Here is a 5,508-nt window from a genome sequence, read left to right on the forward strand (position 1 = left end):
AAACATGCATGTGCATGTCCAATCGTGTGACTTAGTTCACATTTCTGATATACATTTGTAGCACTACCCCCTTAGGAGTTGCTGAAGTAATGGGCCCCCCTATAGTCCTGCACAGCCACGCAACAGGCATTTCCTTCCAGACTTGCATTTTAGTGACAGTAAACAGTCCTTGATCTTCTTTTTAGGTTTTCTTAGGGGTATTGCAATTGGATGGAGATGAAGTATATATGGGATGCCCAAGGAAACTGTGAACTGAGGACAAACTCCTTAGCAACCATGTGCAAGTCCATTAGACAGCAAAGTCTCTTTGTTGGAAAGCTCCCCAGCCCTCCTGAAGTGCCACCTCAGACCCCAGATGAATCCTCCACTTCAACCAGCTGCCCAAGGGAATTCCTGGGCAAGGGGACCCAGAAGCTGCTACTTTATATGAAAGCAGTCCCAGAGGAGGAGCCAATCAGGTTTTCCACCAGAATGCTCTATCTCCGTATCTGGCCCAGTGGGTGTATGTCAGGGCTCCCAGGTATGACCAGAAGTGTGTGACTGATGCAGGGAAACGCAGACCTCAGATATGTTATAAACAATATAATTTATTAACACTAACAATACAAACATAAACGCAGTGCAATACTAAAACATAACACAGTGCAAACAAACCAAACCAAACCACCCACAGATAACAGTATATTCAAGCAAGCGTCGTCAGGCAGGCCGGGTCAATATCAATTGGGCAGGTAGGTACAGGGGGAGCAAGCGGAGAATGGTCGGGGTCACAGGCCAGGTTCAGCAGGTAGCAAGCAGCATAGTACAGAGGGTCAGGCAGAGGGATGGTCCGGGTCACAAGCCAGGGATCAGAACAGGTAGCAAGCAGCGTAGTACAGAGGGTCAGACAGAGGGATGGTCAGGGTCACAAGCCAGGGATCAGAACAGGTAGCAAGCAGCGTAGTACAGAGGGTCAGACAGAGGGATGGTCAGGGTCACAAGCCAGGATCAGAGCAGGAGAAGTCAGCAAAGGAACAGAAACAGGATGCAGGACAGATACAGGGCCCAGGACAAACACAACACCAAGGCAGAGTCTGCAAGTCTGGCCATCCCTTAAATACCCCAGTATCATCAGTTCCAGGTGTTAGCTGGCTGAGAGGTTGAGTCTCTGATTGCTGGGAGCACCCGCTGGCCAGCCCTGGTACTGCAGATCAAAAGGCAGGTGAGTCCCACCATTGCTGGCCAGTCCATTCCTAACAGTACCCCCCCCTCAAGGAGCGGCCTCAGGACGCTCCAAACAGTCCTAGCTGGGCAAAATGTTCCACCGCCCGGGTCTGGCAACTGGCGGGATATCAAAGACTGGCACACCGGGCAGGACTCCGGGCAGAGGCACATCGAGCAGAGGCACATCGGGCAGGACTCCGGGCAGAGGCACATCGGGCAGAGGCACAGCGGGCAGGACTCCGGGCAGAGGCACATCGGGCAGGACTCCAGGCAGAGGCACAGCGGGCAGGACTCCGGGCAGAGGCACATCGGGCAGGACTCCAGGCAGAGGCACATCGGGCAGGACTCCGGGCAGAGGCACATCGGGCAGGATTCCGGGCAGAGGCACATCGGGCAGGATTCCGGGCAGAGGCACATCGGGCAGGACTCCGGGCAGAGGCACATCGGATTACCAGGCGAAGCAGCAGGCAGCGGGCCACCGGGCGGAGCAGCAGGCACCGGGCCCCCGGGCGGATCAGCAGGCACCGGGCCCCCGGGCGGGGCGGCAGGCACCGGGCCCCCGGGCGGGGCGACAGGCACCGGGCCCCCGGGCGGGGCGACAGGCACCGGGCCCCCAGGCGGGGCGACAGGCACCGGGCCCCCAGGCGGGGCGACAGGCACCGTGCCCCCAGGCGGGGCGACAGGCATCGGGCCCCCGGGAGGGGCGACAGGCATCGGGCCCCCAGGCGGGGCAACAGGCATCGGGCCCCCGGGAGGGGCGGCAGGCACCGGGCCCCCGGGCGGGGCGGCAGGCACCGGGCCCCCGGGCGGGGCGGCAGGCACCGGGCCCCCGGGCGGGGCGGCAGGCACCGGGCCCCCGGGCGGAGCAGCAGGCACCGGGCCCCCGGGCGGAGCAGCAGGCACCGGGCCCCCAGGCGGGGCGACAGGCATCGTGCCCCCAGGCGGGGCGGCGGGCGCCGGACCCCCAGGCGGAGCGACAGGTCTCGGGCCCTCAGGCGGAGCGGCGGGCGCCGGACCTCCAGATGGAGCGACAGGTCTCGGGCCCTCAGGCGGAGCGGCGGGCGCCGGACTCCCAGGCGGAGCGACAGGTCTCGGGCCCTCAGGCGGAGCGGCGGGCGCCGGACCTCCAGATGGAGCGACAGGTCTCGGGCCCTCAGGCGGAGCGGCGGGCGCCGGACTCCCAGGTGGAGCGACAGGTCTCGGGCCCTCAGGCGGAGCGGCGGGCGCCGGACCCCCAGGTGGAGCGACAGGTCTCGGGCCCTCAGGCGGAGCGGCAGGCGCCGGACCCCCAGGCGGAGCGACAGGTCTCGGGCCCTCAGGCGGAGCGGCGGGCGCCGGACCCCCAGATGGAGCGACAGGTCTCGGGCCCTCAGGCGGAGCGGCGGGCGCCGGACCCCCAGGTGGAGCGACAGGTCTCGGGCCCTCAGGCGGAGCGGCGGGCGCCGGACCCCCAGGTGGAGCGACAGGTCTCGGGCCCTCAGGCGGAGCGGCGGGCGCCGGACCCCCAGGAGGAGCGACAGGTCTCGGGCCCTCAGGCGGAGCGACAGGTCTCGGGCCCCCAGGCGGGGCGGCGGGCGCCGGATCCCCAGGCGGAGCGGCGGGCGCTGGACCCCCAAGCGGAGCAACAGGTCTCGGGCCCCCAGGCGGAGCGGCGGGCACCGAGACACCAGGCACGACAGTGGGCTCCGAGTCAACTGGTATGACCGCAGGCACTGGGTCAGACATTGGATGCTCTGGCTGGACAGCGGGCATCGGGTCACCAGGCATCAGGTCATTTGGCTCGACAGCGGGCACCGCGTCATCTGGCAAGGCAGTGGGCTCCGAGTCAACTGGTATGACCACGGGCACTGGGTCAGACATTGGATCGTCTGACCGGACAGCGGGCATCGGGTCACCAGGCATCAAGTCATTTGGCTCGACAGCGAGCACCGCGTCATCTGGCAAGGCAGTGGGCTCCGAGTCAACTGGCATGACCGCGGGCACCGGGGCAGACATTGAATCGTCTGGCTGGACAGCGGGCATCGGGTCACCAGGCATCAGGTCATTTGGCTTGACCGCGGGCACCGCGTCATCTGGCAAGGCAGTGGGCTCCGAGTCAACTGGCATGACCGCGGGCACCGGGGCAGACATTGAATCGTCTGGCTGGACAGCGGGCATCGGGTCACCAGGCATCAGGTCATTTGGCTTGACCGCGGGCACCGCGTCATCTGGCAAGGCAGTGGGCTCCGAGTCAACTGGCATGACCGCGGGCACCGGGGCAGACATTGAATCGTCTGGCTGGACAGCGGGCATCGGGTCACCAGGCATCAGGTCATTTGGCTCGACAGCGGGCACCGCGTCATCTGGCAAGGCAGTGGTCTCCGAGTCAACAGGCACGACAGTGGGCACCGGGTCATCAGGTACCGGATTGTCTGGCTCGACAGCGGGCATCGGGTCATCAGGTATGACAGCGGACACTAGGTCACCAGGCATCAGGTCATTTGGCTTGCCAGCGGGCACCGCGTCATCTGGCAAGGCAGTGGGCACCGAGTCACCAGGTACGACAGCGGGCTCTGAGTCAATTGGCACGACAGCGGGCACCGGATCAAGTACCGGATCATCTGGATCAACAGCGGGCATCGAGTCAACTGGCCTAATAGGATCGTCAGGCTGGATCAGTTCATCATGCTGGGTAGAGGCATTAGGCCGAGTAGAGGCTTCAGGCCGAGTAGAGGCATCAGGCTGAAGAGAGGCATCAGGCCGAGGAGAGGCATCAGGCCGAGGAGAGGCGTCCGGCTGAGTAGAGGCTTCAGGCCACGTAGAGGCTTCAGGCCGCGTAGAGGCTTCAGGCCGAGTAGAGGCTTCAGGCCGCGTAGAGGCTTCAGGCCGCGTAGAGGCTTCAGGCCGAGTAGAGGCTTCAGGCCGAGTACAGGCATCAGTCTGAACCACGGAAGGCAGGCTCACCGGTTTGGATACTGGCAGGATGGTATTGGTTGGAAAGAATTTTTGCTTTTTTCTGGTTTTAACTACTGGAGCACTGCAAGTAAACGCAGGTCTGCAAACGAATGGAGCAGCTGGAGACAGAGAAGAACTGGAGGATGGAACAGGGGAGGGAACAGTTGCTACAGAGGGCTTTTTTACAGGGTTAAAGGCAGGATAGGTGCAGCGAGTGGGAACAGGGGACTGACATGCGGTAGGTAGCCAAGTATACTGGGCTGTAACTGGAGGAGCTGGTGGGAATACAGGAGTAGAGTTAGAAGCAGGACTGGGTCTTTGTAAGCTGACTGAGGCTGGGTGCAACAAGTCTGTCCATGTCTGCAGTAGGGGTTGAACAAAGCTGAGCTTACACAAAGCCTGTCTGGTCAATGACTGCACTGCGTTTATACAATCTCTCAGTGTCTGTGGTGAACATGTGGAATAACGCTCCAGAAAGTAACCCACATCATCCTCTAATAACCACACCAGGGACTCTACCTGGTCTGCACTAAATGGTGGCAAAAATTCATCCCTGCATTCGGAGGAACCAGATGAAACCAACTCTGCACAAACCTTAATCAATGGCTGCACCTCAGAGAACTCTGTGCCCTGATCTACTAGAACATGAGCGAGCCGTATACATTCTAGCAGTTCATCCCGGGTATACTCCTTCAGAGTTTGATAAGCATACTCCCTGTCATCAAACACTAGCAGATATAAATACTCAACCTCCTCAAGATCCATCCTTCTCATCAACAAGCCAAGATGGCTTCCCTGTGCAGCCACTTCTGGTCAGGATTGGCCTTGGTGTAATGTCAGGGCTCCCAGGTATGACCAGAGGTGTGTGACTGACGCAGGGAAACGCAGACTTCAGATATGTTATAAACAATATAATTTATTAACACTAACAATACAAACATAAACGCAGTGCAATACTAAAACATAATACGGTGCAAACAAACCAAACCAACCACCCACAGATAACAGTACATACAATGCAAGCGTCGTCAGGCAGGCCGGGTCAATATCAATTGGGCAGGTAGGTACAGGGGGAGCAAGCGGAGAATGGTCGGGGTCACAGGCCAGGTTCAGCAGGTAGCAAGCAGCATAGTACAGAGGGTCAGGCAGAGGGATGGTCCGGGTCACAAGCCAGGGATCAGAACAGGTAGCAAGCAGCGTAGTACAGAGGGTCAGACAGAGGGATGGTCAGGGTCACAAGCCAGGATCAGAGCAGGAGAAGTCAGCAAAGGAACAGAAACAGGATGCAGGACAGATACAGGGCCCAGGACAAACACAACACCAAGGCAGAGTCTGCAAGTCTGGCCATCCCTTAAATACACCAGTATCATC

Source organism: Staurois parvus, unplaced genomic scaffold (assembly GCF_062004578.1).
Source record: "Staurois parvus isolate SC_StPar_1 unplaced genomic scaffold, SC_StPar_1.0 ptg001076l, whole genome shotgun sequence".
Lineage (NCBI taxonomy): Eukaryota > Metazoa > Chordata > Amphibia > Anura > Ranidae > Staurois > Staurois parvus.